We start from the raw sequence: 20,327 nt of genomic DNA on the forward strand, positions 1-20,327 counted from the left end.
TTTTGTGGGAAAAGTGAGGCTACATTGAATTTGACATAATGGCAGAACTTCTGAGTAAAGGTTTCTAACTTAGAGATGGGAATATTACACTGAAGTGTGTAAAAGTATCATAGTAAAAGTAGATTTTATTTCATAAGTATGAAAGTCTGTTTAATAAGGTGAGTAAAAGTACTAAACTAGAAAAACTAAAGTTTCAAGAAAGGACAAACATAATGACAATTTTTTAAAAAGAGGCCTATTTAAAAAACCATTGATTCTGGCAACTTAGTCAGTAACTGTTGAGAGATGCTCTTGAAATACCAGAAGAAAAGAGTTCATCTCTGATGACATGAAACCATAAATTCCATAGCCTTCCTCCACCTCTCTGCAAACACACACACACACACACACCCCACACACATACATGCACACATGCACAACTATTTTATTCCCTTCCATAAAAAAGACTCTACAAACAACACAGGGTCTCCAGATTAAAAATTACGTTAGAAACAGAAAAGCATCAACTGAAGGCATACTCTAGGAAAACTATACCAGGGAGAGAAGAAAATGTAGAAAATTTTAAATGTCTAAAGTTTTGAGGAAAAAATAATGGACTTCTTCATTAATTTCTGAATGGTAATAATCCCTGTGAAATACAACTACCATTACATCTTTCCAGGAGTCCAGACGCTATTTTGGCAATTAGGCAGTCACTGCCATTTTGATTGCATTTAAAATGATCAAGTATGCAATTGCCCACTGTTGTCCTTTTCTTCCAGTACAAAGATTTAAATCTTATTTCTGATCTAAAAATATTCCATTTATATCTCTTTGCTGATAGATTTTCCTGTTGCTTTATTTCAAGGTCCTGTAGAAATCATTAGTGACATTATGCCAAAGGCTGAACATCATAAGCAACCTGAACAGTTTGATTCACCTAAAAAGCAACGCACAATTCACTGAAAGAAAATGCAATAATGATCCCGTCCAACTAAAACTGTTAAATTAAATGGAGAGAATCTAATGATTTCCCCTTATCATTCTGATATTCTGGAAACATGGCAGGGGAACGATAAATACCAACACATATGTTGAAGATGCCCACTCTTTTTTAGCTTAAGGAAAGCAAGTGAATTCTTTTAAAAAGAAACTGCCCTGTTACATAAAGAACGTTCTAATGGATGCATCTAAGTGCAAAAAAAGGGCAAATAACCTCCTAAATTAATACATATTTAAACAAATTCTTAAGCCAATTAAACAAATAGAAAGCTATCCAATTAAGATACTGAGGAAGCACAGGAGAAAGCAGGAACTACTGCCTGAACATAAGACCAGTTACGAAAAACACAAACAAGAAATCACATTCTATTAGTTCAAAACAATAAATTTATCTCATTTCTACTTTTCTATAATTTCTGTCAAATACATATGATCATGCTTTTCTGTCCCATATATGCAATTCTGTCTACATACCTACAGTTTAAGAAATTACAAAAGCACATGCAGAATTCAAGGAACTGTCTTTGATTCCTGAATCTGACATATCCATAGAAAAGCGAAATTCAGTATCAGGGAAACTCAGACCGGTTAATTTAATGGCCTGACCTTAGAGAGCTTTCAGAGATATGTTTAACAGGATTAAACAGACTATAGCCTAAGTTCAGCATGCACACATGCATGAATGAGTGAAGGACAAAAAGCTGAAAGACTACAAATTTTATCCCATTCATAATTTCTGCATTTGAAGTGTATAATATTTAAATATGCATTCTGTAAGTAAAACTAGGCTGCTAATAAACTAGTTATGTCTGATTAATTAAAATATAAAGCAGTAATCTTCAAACTTTTTAGACTTGAAACTCTTTCTCAAAAACAACCACCCCGCCCAAACCCCCCAAACTTAGGGAGCATAGAAATATTAGAGGATAAGGGTGAGTTTGTATGGTGGAGGCTGCAGCAGAGCTGGGATGGAAGAGAATTCCACTAAACCTTAGAAAAGTTAGAAAAGCATCCCATCAAAAATAATTCTAAATGTCTGCAGAAGCAAATTAAGATATATTAGGGGAGGGAGATAAATATTAGAATATTAAAAGGATTTAAACTAGGTACTTATAAACATTTTATAACATGTATCCCATGTTATTTTATCACAAGTTTGCTCTTTTTCCCTCCCTCTTACTTTCTCACTATCCCCAAATACTATACAACTATAATTTTCATCATATTTCCCACAATTCACATGTATTCCTCAGAAACACTCCTTCACTATATCCCCTTTATTTACTTTGCAACCAATCCTGGGGCAGAAAAGACATACCTAAGTTACTATTTTATGTTTCTTTGAAAGATACATAGCTGTCCTGTTAGCACAGGGGTTCCATTATAGGATGTCCTGAAGAATACAACATGTTCACATCTCCCTCTAGGCCACCCTTGAAAAAGAAGCTAACATAATGCACTCCTATGGAAGACTGTTCATTGTTTGAAAGTGTAAAGTCCAGCATAACAATGGGTAATTACCTAAGTGTTCGCCATATACTTTATTACTCCTTAATATATGTTTATCACATATATACGTAAACCTTAATACATTCTTACATACATATATGTAATATACCAGCTAACCCAATACAACCATTTACCTTAGTGTTTTTCAAACACTTCATGTAACTCAAATAGGGCAATAAAGGCTTTATTTGACAATTTTAAAGGTAAATGTATTCTTGGTCATATAAATACACATATAGGGGCATCAGTATGTCTACAAAATCAAATTTACATGTTTCCAGTAAGGTCTGGCCCACCTTGATAAACGAATCCTTGACAGTGTCCCATGATATCAGAAAGCTGGCAGGCGGCGCTTGCAAAGAACTAAACTTGGAGAATCAGCCACTAGGAGTACCGAAGGCCAGGACCAAGGCAAGGGTCGGAAGGTGGCAGGTTCCCGGCAGCCCCTGTGCCGGCAGGGCAGGAAGGGAACGTGCCTGGTGTGCGCGATGACGTCAGCAACGTGCCCTGCGCAGATACCGCCTACCGCGGCAGGATTGTCTCTGTGGCAGCGCAGTCGGCTCACTGCCCTTCTCGTGGGGGCCGGAGCAACTTGTCCGTATCCAGTGTCTAGAACACGTGGTCAGTGGCATGGGCAGTGCCCCATCAGTCTCAGGTGGCCTGCACTACCATGTTTGAGCGGACGACCTAACTGCCTATCAATTTCTCCTTTGGTTTTACCGACGATTTACCCGATTTGGTTTTACGGGTTTAGCACTGGCAGCCAGAGTGTGTTGGACCATTGTCAGGTCCTGCCTCGAAAACACTAGCCACCGCGGCCAGGTGGTGGTGGGCACCTCAGGCACGAAGACCAGAAGTAAAGCACCCCAGCACTGGACAAGTTCCTGGACAAATTGTGGACTGACCCTCCGCATAGGTGCTTACAATCCCCGTGTGGTTCTCTGAGTGTTTAACAACCATGACAATTAGGCAGACGTGCATACCTAAGTAACCTATGTTTTTGCATTCTTACAATTGGCTTTGTAGCACCTGGAGACCAACTATCAGACCGCAGTAATATTCCGCCTTGTAAGTTTTGTGTTGTCTAGTACTTGATGCAGATTATTTCATTATTTCTTCAAGATTTCAAAGAAGCAGTAGAAATGTCTTTTTGCATATTCAGTCTCCGGGGAAGTGTGGGGTAAGAAGGGATGAGAATCCAACACTTTTTTTCCCTCTCCTCCCTTACATTTCTTCCTCCTCATTCACAAGGAAACCCAATATCCCCCCTTTTCCGCCCCCGAAAACAGCGAGTGAACACATTAAGAGGTTTGCTTGGGTAAACGGCCTGTACTGGATTTTTTTCCTTCAAGACAAGGGAAAGGAACAAGTTTGTTTCTATTTTGGCAGAAACTGAAAGGAAATTTTGTGCAGTGACTGTCATAAAAAGCTAAGTAATAAGTTTTATATTTCAATATATTGTATATATTGAAAATAAACATTAAAGTTAAGTTGATGTAAACAAAATATTTTATTTGATGAGAAGATTACAGAAATGCAATGAAGAAGAATATATTGTACTGCCCAGTAAGGTTAATGAAATCTTATTACTGTAATTAGCAAATAGGCCAGTTTCTAAACAATTTATGTACACGATAGCCAGGCAAAATTTTATGTAATATGCATACTGAGTACATAGTTATCTATAATAGAAATGTATTGATTGGGTTATATACCCCCCCAAAAAAATCTCAGAAGCAATATAATATAGTGAATAAACACAAACATGTATTATGTGAATTCAGAGAACCTAGGTTCAGGTCATAATTCTGCCCTCATACCTCTCTGATCCTCAGTTGCCTCACTTGTAACTTGGGGATGATAACAATACCTATCTAGCAAAGATGTTTTAAATATTTAATATTGCAATATACATGAAAAAATGCTTTGTACACTGTGAAATGCAATATAAGTGTTAGCAGTTATTTCAGTGAATGAGGTATTGTTTATAAACTTAGAAAAGTAACTCCAGTGCATAAAATAAGTCATACAAATTCCTATGTAAAATGATCTCTTTCAATAATACTACTCTTCATACCAGTGATTACATTTTCCTCTTGAGTGAATGATGCTGAAAAGAGCAATAAGATTGTCTTCTAGTAGCTGTATGTTTAACCCACAGTCAATTATTTTCAGATTGTTTATGTTGCACACAATGCATACCATAAGAAAGGAAACAAAAACATTAAGATTCTGGAAATGAGCTTTTAAATGTTAAGATTATTTAAGCATTTCATTTATTATACGATTCATATGATGTATAGCATAAGCATGCATACACAGTAAGGAAATGAATTTTAGAAGTCGACACTAGGTGGGTCCATAGTAATGAACTGAACATTTGAAATTGAAATGTGAGAAATATCTGTGTTTACAATAGATGGATTACAGCTCAAAAAAAGCCAGTTGAAACAGAGCAATTTGAAAAGCTCAACTGGTATTTTCAAAAGGTAAATATACATAAATAGGAAATATAAAAAGTAAATATACAAGGTAGTCTGAATTATTTTTTAATTTAGTATCTGCCAAAACAGTTTCCTTTCATAAAAGTATACAGACAATATGCAACATGGAGTAGAAATAGGAAGGTAATGTATGGTCTATAAGTGTTCTAGAATAATATTTCCCCCAATAAATGTCTTTTCTGATTAAAAAAATAATTTTTAAAATATCCTTATAAATTCAAAATAATTTTAAGCCAATGTCTATAACAAAAACACTGCATTTTATCTCTGCAATAAAACATGGCAGGATAGTAGGAAACATGTAAAACAATATTTGGTTATAAGAGAATGGGAAACTGGCAAGACTTTCAAACTAAGTATAATAATAAGAAATTAAAATGATTACTTACGATAAACAGACCTTAATTTTCCTAACTGTCATTATATTCTGATTGGCCTGGCTTCGGTGTTTCCATCTAAAATTTTTTTGAAGGTTATAAAGTTTAGTTTTGTGGCTGAGAAGATCCCTATAATATCATGGATATTATAATATCCAGGTCAAGGATAATCATAGCTTACATTTAGTAAGTGCTTACTAAGTAGCAAAGCATTGTCATAAACACGCTTCAACCAATGCTTTCAGGTAGGCACCCTTGTTAGTATCATCCCCATTGGGGTACAAAATCAGAGATATTAAATAATTTTCCAACAGTCGAACAAATAGTAGATGGCAGAACATGGATTCCACATGCCTCCCTAGTACTGGTTCTTGAACTCTTCTCAGATAAACTTCCTCAAAATGGTGTCTACTCTTGCTGTTACCATTTAACAACCTCACATTCACTTCTCAAGGAAACACAGTATAGGTTTCACCCACACACAGCACTACCAAAACTACAATTTCTAAGATTAACAATGACCTCCATATTACTAAACCTAGTGGAAACTTCAATTCTTATACTACCTGACCTTGGCCAAGCCTTCCTTTCTTCAACATTGTCTTCTCATTATTTCCATTATGGCAGAGCCCCTGTTTTTCATCATTCTTCTCTGTCTGCCCCTTCTTGGACTTCTTTGAGTGTTGTTCCTTCTATGCTCAACATTTGAATGTTGTGGCTGCTTGGTTTGAGCATCAATTCTCACTCTTCTCTCTCTCCCACTGGACAATTTCATTTAATCTCTCAATTTTGGTAACATCTAAATGTCAAGACTCCAAAATAATATTTCTATCTCAGACCCCTCTTCTAATTTTATATGTCCACCTGGATGTCTTATAGGCATCTCAAACTCAACATGTCCTGAAAGTAAACTTATCACCTCTCTACTATCCACCTCTCTACCATCCACTCCATTCTATCATGATAAATGGAGTCAACATCCACCCAACTGCTTGGGCCCAAAACCCCAAGATTCAGTTATTCTTGACACTTTCCTCTCCCTCAGGCTCCCAAATCTGTTCTGTCTCTAAGTCCTTCTAGTTCTATGTCCTAAATGTATCTCAAATCATTTCATTGTCTCTAATGTCATTGTGACCACAATAGTCCAAAGCATATCATCTCCAGCTAAAGTACTACAACTTCCTCTCAGTCTGTCTCTACACACGCTCATTCCCACCAGTCCATTTTGTCCCCAACACAATACTCAGACTGACGTTCTTCAAACAGAAATCATTTCCCATGCTTAAGGTCCTTCAGTCTTCACATTTTCACTTAGAATAAAATCCATCACCCTTACTATGGCCCACACAACACCTCTTTATTGCTACCAAGCTCCAGTCACAGCGGTTTTATCTCCATTATCAGGATGTACCAAGTCATCCCTGAACTAAGGCTTCTGTCCTCTCCTACTTTCTTCATTTGTAATAATGTTTATCCAAATTTTTATTTGGCTAATGGCTACTTTATTTCAATTTAAATTCGACTTGTTCAGTCTAACTTTTCTTTAGCTCCAGGCTAACGTAGCTCAGCCTAGTTTTCATTATTGGAGCATCAATTGTTGATACTCCACTTATCAACAAAGTGATAGCTTCACAGGGTAAAAAAGTTCAAAATGTATGAAACAATACTCCAGCTAGAGTCAGGCATGATTTTAAAGATGGCAGGGTATGGTTCCAGGTTTCATTCTTTTGGTTTATTATCAAAACAGCAAACAAATATTACAAATATTTTACCTGAGCTCAAGGATACAAGCATGAGGACAAAGCTCCACAATGACTTTCTAACAAGCAGGACTTGGAAGTTCTGTTATCGACAGTCCTCTCCCCCAGCTAAGTGACTCATTCACCAAGTTGGAGAAACCCAGAAACCTTTCACTTCCTAATAGCACATCAGCATGCATGAGTGCACCGTTAAGGTTTAACACATTCTTGCTGGGCAACAGTTAATCACAGCAGCATTCTATTTAATACTGTGACATTAAGTAGTATGGCCTATCCCACAGCCTATCATATGAACAGAAAAGTAATGACTCACTTCTTCCTGAGAAAAAAACCACGGACTTTCAGCTTTTTAGCAACTTTGAGATATAATTCACACACCATGCAGTTCACCCATTTAAAGTTCACTATTCAATGGTTTCTGGGATATTGCATTATTATTTTTTTAAGTATGGAGATAAATACATATGTAAAAAAATTACTATTTTAAGTGTGCAATTCAGTGGTATTAATGACATTCACAATGTGCATCACCACTATCTATTTCCAAAATGTTTTCATCACCCCAGACAGAAACTCTGTATTCCCCATCTTCCCTTCCACTCCAGCCTCTGGTAACCTCTTATCTACTTTCTGTCTCTATGAATTTGCCTGTTATACATATTTAATGTAAGTGGAATCACACAATATTTATCCCTTTATGTCTGGCTTATTTCACTTAGCATGATGTTTGCAAGGCTCATACACATTGTAGCATGTATAATTTCTTCTCTAGGTAACAATATTCTATGATATGAATATACCACATTTGCTTAGCCATTCATCTGTTAACGGATATGTAGGTTGTTTCCACATTGTGCCTATTGTGATAGTGCTACAATGAACACTGATATACAAGCCTCTGTTTGACTCTCTCTTTTCAATTCCTTTGGATACATAACACAGAACAGAATTGCTGGGTCATATGGTAACTCTGTTTAGCTTTTGAGGAACCACCAAACTCTTTTCTATAGCATTCCCACAGCAACGTTAAAAGGGTTCCAATTTCTCCACATCCTTGCCAACATTTATTATTTTCCATTTTTTTCTGTTTGTGTGTTTTGTTTTTTCCTATAGCCATCCTTGTAGGTGTGTCAGCTGACTTATTTTTGTACAACTAATGCAAATTTATCCAGGGAGATTACCATCATAATTACCACTACTGCTTCTTCTACAGTGGAGAGATTTAGATTTAAATAAATATAAACGTGGGGCTTCCCTAGTGGCGCAGTGGTTAGGAATCCACCTGCCAATGCAGGGGACACGGGTTCGAGCCCTGGTCTGGGAAGATCCCACATGCTGCAGAGCAACTAAGCCCGTGCGCCACAACTACTGAAGTGCGCGTGCCTAGAGCCCGTGCTCCGCAGCAAGAGAAGCCACCACAATGAGGAGTCAGTGCACCACAACGAAGAGTAGGACCCGCTCGCCACAACTGGAGAAAGCCCACGCACAGCAACGAAGACCCAATGCAGCCAAAAGTAAATAAATTAAATAAATACATTTTTTAAAAAATTAATTAAACGTGTAAACTATACAATTGATTCACAGATGGCAAAGCCGTGTAGAATTTTTTTTCACATATTCCCAAGTCTAGGAAATAAAAACTGTAGAGTAATCAATTGAATGTCTTTTCAATAATTCTCATATTTTGGAGAGAGTACTAGAATTGCTGTTAAATCATTTACCTTTCCCAAGTCTGTTAATTATTTTGCCAATCAAGAAATTTGGGGAGGAGTAAAAACATAGATTGAGAACTAGTTAATGCTAAATACTGTTCAAGCACTTTAAACACACCATATTATATATTCTTCAGAATAGATAATAATAGGTAGTTATTATTTTTTCATTTTATAGATAAAAAAATGAAGCTCTAGGAGAACCATATTTACAAAAGAAGCATAGTTAAAATAACAGTGGTTCCCAAAATTTTACTAGATATTCATTCAATAAATATGAATTCAGGAGTCAATAAAATCTTGCATACCATCACCAAATATAAAATATAAAAACTATACTGCTTTGGTTAAAGGATGGGGAAAGGCCAGGAGATGTACCCTGAGACCTTGTACACCAAGGCTGCCCATCCATCTGCAGTCAGACATAAAAAAAAAAAAAGAGTAGATGATACCAGTGTTCTTTAAGCTATAATGTCAGTTGAGTATTTTTATTTAGGAGTCAGAAACAGAGCATAGACAAGTCAGGGTAATACAGATTACAAACCTAAAAAGTTGGGATACTAATAAACATATCCTGGAAAGAGTCCTAAAATTTTTTTCTATTTTTTAAAAATTTCATGCTTTGGCTGCAGTTGTTGACAATAACATTGTGTATCTTAGTGATGCAAAGAAAACTCTACACTCTTATTCCAAATTAAAGGTAAAAAAATCACCTAGACATGATCTAGTATTAAAAGATAAAGGGATTATGGGGAGAAGAATCATCATAGATAGATGAGTTCATAATCAGCCTATCTTTTCTTTTCAACACCTTAGATTGTGATCTTCCTGTAAACAATTAGGTCCATGCTTTAGTTCTCTTAAACCACTAGGCTTTGAACAGGAATTACAGGAAGATACTATGGGAAGAGAATGAATCATTTTGCAAGAAAATGAAACAGAAAGTAATTTGTGGAATCATAATTTTAAAATGAATGGATTGACACAGAAAAGGAAAAAAAAATGATTAAGGATGCAGTTTTAGCGACAGGAAAATAAAGGGAGACTCAGAGAAAAATTAGAAGAATTGGAAGAAAAGGAAAATTTGAAACATATTATATGAAAAGATAAAACATTAAGGAAGAAAATCTTCCAGATATGTTTGGGAAGAAAAATCCATAAAAGCAGGTTGACAAAAAGGAGCTAAAATTTCAATCTAAAAGTAAATCATTTGGATTTGAAGATAAAGTAAAATAAATCACTTTTATTTCATTATACATCTGCCTAGTAGTAAATTTGTCAGTTACACAAAAAAAGTAAGTTAATTTCCATTAGTCTTTTTTACTTATATCTAGGCATTCTAGACTCCTAATCACTAGAAGTAGAAATACAGCAATGGAAAATGTTCAAATACTTTATTTAAATAAAGTAGATTTGCAAAACTCTTGAAATACTATATAGATAGCCAGTGAAACAGCACCATCTATATCTTCCTTTACCGGTTTCTTTTCCCATTGACAACTCAGGACAATAACAAGAAAGCCAAACCAGACCTAATTCTTAAGATGAATTTGATGTACTTCTTTAAAAAATAAAACACGAAAGACCAAACACCGATACCAAGTTCATTGTTTAGGGTCCTATTTATTCTTCAGGTATCCAAATCTAACTTTTTTTTTTTGGTGATTTATGTTTGCTGGTTGATTGGTTGCTCTGAAGTGTGGTTTGTTTTGCTTTATTAGAGTCATTAGTGCCCTGCTATGAATCAATTTCTTTGTGTTACAGAAACTGTGGAATGTGATACGTTTCCTTCTAGTGAGGCAGTGTGATGTCAACACTAAGACCATGCGTTTTAAAGAGCCCAACTGTCTAGGTTCACATCCTGTCTCTATTACTCAAAGTTACTCTCTGTGCCTCAATTTTCCCATCTGTTAAGTGAGACTGATAATAATAATACTTACCTGATAGGGCTATGGTAAGGAATAAATTAATGAATATGCATAACATAAGTGCCTTGTGCATAACAAGCAGTAAGTTTGGCTATTAAGATGAGAAAGGATGTCAAAAGTTTTATACTCTGAGATTTGTATTTAATCCATCATATTACTTAACCTGAGAAAAAGTTATTCTTCTCAACTTACTTGTAAGCAAAATTATGATGGGTAAATTAGAATTAGCATACTCTTTCCAGCTATAGACATCAGTCTCAAATATAGTTAATATAACTCATTTTAACTATGAAGCATACCAACGAGTAAAAAAGAGACATATTTTAAATAATGTAAATTTATAAATTTAAAAGACAAAGCAATTTTTCATTGACTGTCTTGACACAACTGATTTTATTTTTATTTATTTTTTTATTTTTTTAACATCTTTATTGGAGTATAATTGCTTTACAATGGTGTGTTAGTTTCTGCTGTATAACAAAGTGAATCAGCTATACATATACATACATCCCCATATCCCCTCCCTCCCTCTTAAGTCTCCCTCCCACCCTCCCTATCCCACCCCTCTAGGTGGTCACGAACCACTGAGCTGATTTCCCTGTGCTATGTGGCTGCTTCCCACTAGCTATCTATTTTACATTTGGTAGTGTATATACGTCCATGCCACTCTCTCACTTCGTCCCAGCTTACCCTTCCCCCATCCCGTGTCCTCAAGTCCATTCTCTACGTATGCGTCTTTATTCCTGTCCTGCCCCTAGGTTCTTCAGAACCTTTTTTTTTTTTTTTAGATTCCACATATATGTGTTAGCATAAGGTATTTGTTTTTTGTTTTCTGACTTACTTTACTCTGTATGACAGATTCTAGGTCCATCCACCTCACTAAATTTCATTTCTTTTTATGGCTGAGTAATATTCCATTGTATATATGTGCCACATCTTCTTTATCCATTCATCTGTCGATGGACACTTAGGTTGCTTCCATGTCCTGGCTATTGTAAATAGAGCTGCAATGAACATTGTGGTATATGACTCTTTTTGAATTATGGTTTTCTCAGGGTATACACCCAGTAGTGGGATTGCTGGGTCGTATGGTAGCTCTATTTTTATTTTTTTAAGGAACCTCCATAGTAGTTGTATCAATTTACATTCCCACCAACAGTGCAAGAGGGTTCCCTTTTCTCCACACCCTCTCCAGCATTTACTGTGTGTAGATTTTTTGATGATGGCCATTCTGACTGGTGTGAGGTGATACCTCGTAGTTTTGATTTGCATTTCTCTAATGATTAGTGATGTTGAGCATCCTTTCATGTGTTTGTTGGCAATCTGTATATCTTCTTTGGAGAAATGTCTATTTAGGTCTTCTGCCCATTTTTGGATTGGGTTGTTTGGTTTTTTGATATTGAGCTGCATGAGCTGTTTGTATACCTTGGAGATTAATCCTTTGTCACTTGCTTCGTTTGCAAATATTTTCTCCCATTCTGAGGGTTGTCCTTTTGTCTTGTTTATGGTTTCCTTTGCTGTGCAAAAGCTTTTAAGTTTCATTAGGTCCCATTTGTTTATTTTTGTTTTTATTTCTATTTCTCTAGGAGGTGGGTCAAAAAGGATCTTGCTGTGATTTATGTCATAGAGTGTTCTGCCTATGTTTTCCTCTAAGAGTTTGATAGTGTCTGGCCTTACATTTAGGTCTTTAATCCATTTTGAGTTTATTTTTGTGTATGGTGTTAGGGAGTGTTCTAATTTCATTCTTTTACATGTAGCTGTCCAGTTTTCCCAGCACCACTTATTGAAGAGGCTGTCTTTTCTCCATTGTATACTCTTGCCTCCTTTATCAAAGATAAGGTGACCATATGTGCATGGGCTTATCTCTGGGCTTTCTATCCTTTTCCATTGATCTATATTTCTGTTTTTGTGCCAGTACCACACTGTCTTGATATCTGTAGCTTTGTAGTATAGTCTGAAGTCAGGGAGCCTGATTCCTCCAGCTCCGTTTTTCTTTCTCAAGATTGCTTTGGCTATTCGGGGTCTTCAACACAACTGATTTTAAAATAAAAGTTGATAAATTTAGATTCCTTCAAAGTATGGATCTTAATGAAATATTTGGGTAGTCAAAAATTATTATTCTCTGAACTGCTGAAGGAAAAAAAAAAGAGTTATGTCTGGAATTAAATAAACTTAAAACCTATTTTGTCAAAATTGCTAAAAAAACTGACACCAGACAATTTGACTAAATCTTGGGGAAATGGTTCAAGTTACCTCCAAAAACTTTCAATCTGTTAGGAGACTATGCCTTTAATCATATCTACGAGCAACACTATTTAAAAAAAGAGAAAAAAAGGAGGAGGGTAGATAGGAGGAGGAGAAAGGGAAAAAAGTAAAAGTCACTAGAACCCAAGAAACAAATCCAGGGATTGGCCCAATTTTACTTATTTTACTGAAAAGCAGATGAACATAAGATTTGTTAAGGCTAGAAATCACATGATTATAAGTAGATCTGGATAATAAAAGGTATGTTACTTAGGAGGTAACTTGGAAGTCCATTAGACATTTATTTGAAGGTAGATTTATAGCTGTCACAAAAGTCAGTAAATTATGTCTGTCATTATAATAATACATTGAGTCACTTTTATATGCCTGGGGTGTACAAAGAATACCAAACCCCTTTCCAAGACCCTATAGTCACTGTCAATCCACTACTTGTTTAAAAAACAAAACAAAACAAAAATACCAACTTTTTAAAAATCTGTTGTTTTAGAAGTAGAAGAAGAAAAATAAGATGTGGAAAGCAAATATAGGACGCAGAGACGGTTAAGGAGAATAGAAGTTAGAAGAGGATTCAGATTCTATAAGATAAAGACGGGCCCTTTTCTCAGATATAGTAAAATACCCTATGTTATTGTGACTGAACTTTGTGTTTAACCTCATTACCTTCTTTGAACAATAAATAAGTTCATATTTGGATAAAAGCTATTTGGGGATGAGAAACAGGGACAACAGCAAGGAGATAAGATTTGTATTGAGACTATCATCTATAACTTAATATGAATTAATTTAGTAAAAATTAATTTCTTCCAACATTTCATGAGCTCATCAACACAATGTAGAGGAGGCTTAGAGAGCGGTAGTAAGGGATAATTGTGGAATTTGGAACATGCTATAGAATGATTCTGTGCTACTCTATCACTCTCCCAGCTCCCAACTCCCAAAAAAGTAGAGTCAGCGGGACTGAAGTTTGAATAAACAGAAAAGTGACATAATAAAAAAAGATGAAGATGCATAAAGATAGGCTGAAAGTGTTGAAAACAAAATTTAACTCATTATTCTATCTAGGCTACCCCTGCACCTAAGGGACATAAAAAAACAAATGCTTTTCCTGTCCCTCTTGAACCACAACTCCCCTTGACTACCAGTTCTGAATCTATGAGAACTGCAGCCCATATACTACTTTGTAGAGTAAATAAGCTTTGGGGGCTATCCGGTTATCCAAACACAATTCATAACTTTATTTCTGTAGAAAACCGTGTTGTTAATTCCAAATTCCAAACAAACTATTTGAAACAACCTGTTCACAAGTTTGGGACAGCTTGCACACTGTGTGTTTTGGATTTAAGAAGTTAAATGACACCTTACTGGATAAAAATGTATTATGACACGTGATTCATACAACTATTATTAATCTTCAATAAATTCTGCTGGAGTAAGTACCCAAAGGTGTGCTAGCTTAATTTAAACCTCTGCAAAATTTGCTGGTAATTTTCTAAGAACAGATTGACTCATGATATTTTCAATGTCCAAAAATTTGCCTTTCAGTCATAAACTAAAGAATACCATGTTGCACATTTGAACACTTACGTCTTCAATCTTAAATAAAAATGCAGTCTAAATGTGGCCAATAACAAATATGAACCAGTCAAGAATATCAAAGTTTCAAACTGTTTCATTTGATTTATTTTTAATATAGGAAACAAAACTTTGGAATTAATAATGGAAAGCGTGTGCAGATTAATTACACACAAAAACTAAAACATGAGACTATAGATGTGGTACCAAGCTCTCCCATATACGCTACTTGCTATTGCTATACGTAATTTTTCCAGGCTGTTCAGTGTCCTTTGCAGTCATTATCCAATCCTACTTCACAATGTATGTTAGAAATAAGGTGAAATATTTGCTTGCAGTCTATATGATAAAGAATTTTTTGCCTTTATCATAAATCAATCTACAGCTAAGTCAGTAAGAACCTGTAGATTTTTCTCACTCTGGGTTCCATACCTAGCTGTAAATTAGGTCATTTATTTATTTGAAATTTAAGATCAGTATCAACATTAACAGAAAGTTACCTAATAACTGTCTGATTTTTGCATCCCTATAAAAGAAACAAATAAATTTCCCACGTACTCTACTAGATAATTTATCACCATCAGATACTACATATAAAATTTTTGAGTATTTAGGAAACTTAAAACTATCTATCGTATCTCTTCTTTCCTCCTTTAAGTTTTTGGATGTATTTTTTTCCTTAGTTTTTTTAATCATTGCTTTTCTGAATTTAAATAATATACTTAAATAATATTTTACTATCAGTTAAGGCTATATCTACTTAATTTTTGCTATGAAACATGAGGTAATTAGTAAGCCTTTTCTCTACCTCTCCTCCTACCTCACCTCAAAAAAATTACCTATAATTTTATTTTTATATTATGAAGTTTTATCATTCAGATCCTTTTTGTCACATTTTGACCACTGTAGGTTAGAAAGTTTTTATAAAAGATAGTAATTAACACTGACAATATTGTTTTTAACTGTAGACTGAGATGTATTATTGGCCTCACAAAAATGTAATCTTATGTCTTAATTTTTTATCTTTGAAGGGGAACCTTCTAAGCATCAGTATCTAACAAATTCTCTTTCATTTACTTTCTGGCTTCCTTCCCCTCTTATGGTCATACCTCACTGCCTGAATTTCATATATGCATTTTCTAAGATTTCTTTTTTTGTTTTTCTAGTTGATCCTCTTGAATATCTTTTTGTACAGGGCAAGTTAATAATGACCTAAGTTATTGCATGATAGTGTCTTTTGCATAATATCTTTTTATCCTTCCAACTTTGAAGACATTGCTTCATTTTCTTTGAATATTCACTGCTGCTGGTGACATTTTTTTTTTGACATCTTTATTGGAGTATAATTGATTTACAGTGGTGTGTTAGTTTCTGCTGTATAACAAAGTGAATCAGCTATACATATACATATATCCCCATATCTCCTCCCTCTTGCATCTCCCTTCCACCCTCCCTACCCCACCCCTCTAGGTGGTCACAAAGCACCCAGCTGATCTCCCTGTGCTTCCCACTAGCTATCTATTTTACATTTGGTAGTGTGTATATGTCAATGCCACTCTCTCACTTCATCCCAGCTTACCATTCCCCCTCCCCATGTCCTTAAGTCCATTCCCTACGTCTGAGTCTTTATTCCTGTCCTGCCCCTAGGTTCTTCAGAACCTTCTTTTTTTAGATTCCATATATACGTGGTAGCATACGGTATTTGTTTTTCTCTTTCTGACTTACTTCACTCTGTATGACAGACTCTAGGTCCATCCACCTCACTACAAATAACTCAATTTCGTTTCTTTCTATGGCTGAGTAATATTCTATTGTATGTATGTGCCACATCTTCTTTATCCATTCATCTATCGATGGACACTTACCCATGTTCTGGCTATTGTAAATAGTGCTGCAGTGAACATTGTGGTACATGACTCTTTTTGAGTTACGGTTTTCTCAGGGTATATGTCCAGTAGTGGGATTGCTGGGTCATATGGTAATTCTATTTTTAGTTTTTTGAGGAACCTCCATACTGTTCTCCATAGTGGCTGTATCAATTTATATTCCCACCAACAGTGTAGGAGGGTTCCATTTTTGCTGGTGACATTTTAATGTCAATAATACTCTCATTCCTTTAAATGTAATTTTTCTCCATATATGTATATACACATATATATGCTTTCAGTTTATATGATACATCATATAGATCATATATATCATATGAATATAAAATTCTGGGAGGGGGACGAGTTCTAAAATCTGAACAGAATGTGGATGGAAGGTATGGAAATATCCTTAATATGGCTATCATCAATACTGGGAGGTAACATCAACAAAGAATCCTAACCCATATATGGGTACATGTTTCAAAATGCTTTTCTTTTAACAATTTCCATTTTGTGCTTATCTTATTCCTATAGTATCTAAAAAATATGCCAACATGACAATACTTCTGACCTACTCCTATTTATCATTTCAGACAGAAAGAGAGAGGGCACTGTCCTTCTTTCCTCCTCACCCTCCACCCCGCATGTCATGCTGTATCTGCTCTTCATCCCCACCTCTCTCCCAGAGAACCACATGGCTCCTGAGCTACATCTTGGGCCCAAGAGTGAGCGCCCAGCAACAAAGTCTTCCCTGGGAGGCTGGGCTAGCGAAAACCTGCGTAAACCCTGGCAGTGGCTTGGGCTATTTGGACAAGTACTCCTTCTTCTGTATCCTTGAAGTATGGTATAGAAGAGCAAGAAGTGGGGTCTTGGGTCTGCATGGGTGTACACCTTTGGCCACTCATATTCTTCTCTTTGGACGTCATGATCAGAACAGGGCCAACATCGGTCCCTCTAAATGCTCTGATAGTCTAGTCTGAAGCTAGAGGTGTTAAGATATTTCAAACACTTTCAAATTATGTCTGTATGGTAGGGCTCCTCAACCAGTAGCCAGGATCTACTAAGAGATCTCCAAGTCTAATTTTACTACCTACACACCTCCCTTGGACTCTTTAAGATGTGCTGGGGTTTTTTTAATTGTGTTAATTCCCTGACAGTGACTAACTACACCTAGGCTATCACCACAATATGTTATTTTTCTATGTACATGTTATACACACACACACACACACACACACACACACACACAGGTGAGAGCTTGGTTTTCACTTCTGGTTGAGTTAGTTCACTTTTTTTCAAAGAAAATCATTGGATATGGCCATTAAAAAAATATTTCTGAATGAGGAATCTTGAAATATAGGATGAAGTTTGTTTTATTTTCCAAGATATAAGTTCTTAGGCATATTTCTTCAAGAGGCTCAGAAATGTTGTCAAATTAATGTTCATTTTTTCTAAATTCTCAGTATCCAATAGTTATTCTTCCCAATTCATAAACATAATTCCTTGTTTTCTACAAGTGTACTCAATGACTACTAGGAAAATTAACTAGAGTTCCTCATACACTGATATGTGAAAACATTGCCTATGTCACTGTAATATTTATGGCAACACTCTACTGTAATATATAATATCGATTTAACAATTTAAGAAGTCCTGTAGTGTACTTCCTACAGGGCAGAGACCATATTGTTTTCTATATGTGATCAGCATCCAGCATATTCAATGAAGTAGGATTGATGGGGACAGGCACATAGAATGATCTCCTTGATAAGGAAGTGAGCACTAAAGAAGCTTTTGGACTTGAACTCTAATTCTAAGCCTCGGGAAATGTATTTGGAAAAAGTATTTTGAATGAATAAAACCATAAACTGCCTATTTTTCATAAAAGCCCATTTTTATGACCTACAAAACAATTCCTCTCTCTACCTCACAGTTTTCACCCTCAAGCCAGGAGACATGTCACATTCACTTCTGAAGTTGGAAAGAACTGGAATGCTCATAACATTCAAGTGGTTGTAACTTTTTCCACTTCCTTTATATATATGGTACAGAGAACTGGGCAGTGGGGGTGGAGAATCATTGCTGTTTTTATTCATAAGCCAATGATTCTCCTAAATCTCCATTCAGAGATATGCATGAATGCATTAAGAGCCCCACGGTGGTCATCCATTCTGAATAAATCAGGGATGCTGCAATGGTATATAGTGGATGGTAATCATGGTTTGGTGACTGAGAGTCTTAGTACCAGTCAATACATTGGAGTTTTTAATGCTACTTACTCTACTCCTTAAGGGAGCACTTCTCAGTGGAAATATATGTATGAATCACATATATAATTTTAAGTTTTCTAAGTAGCCACATTTTTTAAAAGTTAAAGAAAAGGTGAGGGCTTCCCTGGTGGCACAGTGGTTGAGAGTCCGCCTGCCGATGCAGGGGACACGGGTTCATGCCCCGGTCTGGGAAGATCCCGCATGCCGCGGAGCAGCTAGGCCCGTGAGCCATGGCCGCTGAGCCTGCGCATCCGGAGCTTGTGCTCCGCAACGGGAGAGGCCACAAGAGTGAGAGGCCTGCGTACCGCAAAAAAAAAAAAAAGAAAGAAAGAAAGAAAAGGTGAAAATAATTTGAATAATTGACTTAACCCAATGTATCCAAAATATATTCAATTCTACATTTAATTCTATTAAAAATAATATATTTTAAATTCATATTTTCTTCCTAAGCCTTTGAACCCAGTGCATAGTTAGCACGTCTTCATTTGGACTAGCCAGATTTCAAGTGCTCAGCAGTCACATCCAGTGGCTGCCCTGTGGGACAGCGCAGCAGATGTGTCATTTTATGCCTTTGCCAGCCCTTTTCAGGTTCTTGCAAACCATCAAACCCAGCACAATCAAGAACCTCAGCTAATCTTGGAGAGCAAGTAGCAGAAAATAATCAGGCTTGCCAGTCACTGGGATCTGGAGTCCATTGTGCTGATCCAAGCCCTGATACCCGAGGTCCCTAAGGGAAGCCTTAAGCATCTGTGTTTAGAAATGGGCAGGCAGTGTCCTCACCGCTTTATACCAATAATAGGGCATTGGAACAGAACGTGTGGTGCTTTGGGGACTTGTAAAGCGTCCTCTGCTCCCCTCTCTCTCCAACCTCTTTTGGGCGGCGCCAAGGCTCAAGTCATGCTTTCCAGTCAGATGTTTAGTTTCACCAAAGGTAATGAGATGGTAGCACTGTGCCATTCTGGTATAATGTGAATAATCATGGGAGCAGAATATTGGTCTTTGAGATGTGTCTTTCATCTGAGGTCACCTGAGCAGTTACTGCAGAAGAGGGCATCAGTTTTCCTCACCTGTAAAATCAGGAGTTGGGCTGGATGAACTGGGAAGTTCCTTCCTACGCTAAAAATTATACAATTACTATATAAATTAGGTAAATATAATAAAGTCAAAAATCTGAAATAATGCACTCAAAACTTTTAAATTTAGAATTATAATAGGTACATTCTAAATCTATGAAAAGCTGAATTTATAAAATGTTATTGCAGAAAAAGGGTTTTATTTTTTTAAATACAAAATGAGATTTCTATAGAATAGATGTTGACCAAGAACATATTTACACACTGGATTACCCTTAAATTTTGTTCCAATTTACAATTTGTCAAATTATTTCATGTGGCACAAGGGAAGTTATTTTTACTGATAAAAGTTTACAATGGTGTCGTTTAAACATATTTTAAAATGAAATGAATTAAAACAGAAATTAAACAAAATTAAAAAACAAAACAGAGCTTCCCTGGTGGCACACTGGTTAGGAATCCACCTACCAATGCAAGGGACACGGGTTCAAGCCCTGGTCCTGGAAGA

General features: G+C 36.0%; 1 protein-coding gene across 10 annotated transcripts in view; it reads right to left on the reverse strand.

Moving 5' to 3' along the window:
- Positions 1-20,327, reverse strand: part of SOX5 (SRY-box transcription factor 5) — a 997,502-nt gene that overhangs the window by 410,396 nt on the left and 566,779 nt on the right. The window lies entirely within an intron of this gene.

The sequence above is a fragment of the Delphinapterus leucas genome, chromosome 11 (assembly GCF_059928025.1).
Source record: "Delphinapterus leucas isolate spDelLeu-1000000601 "Yukka" chromosome 11, BTC_Dleu_Yukka2, whole genome shotgun sequence".
NCBI lineage: Eukaryota > Metazoa > Chordata > Mammalia > Artiodactyla > Monodontidae > Delphinapterus > Delphinapterus leucas.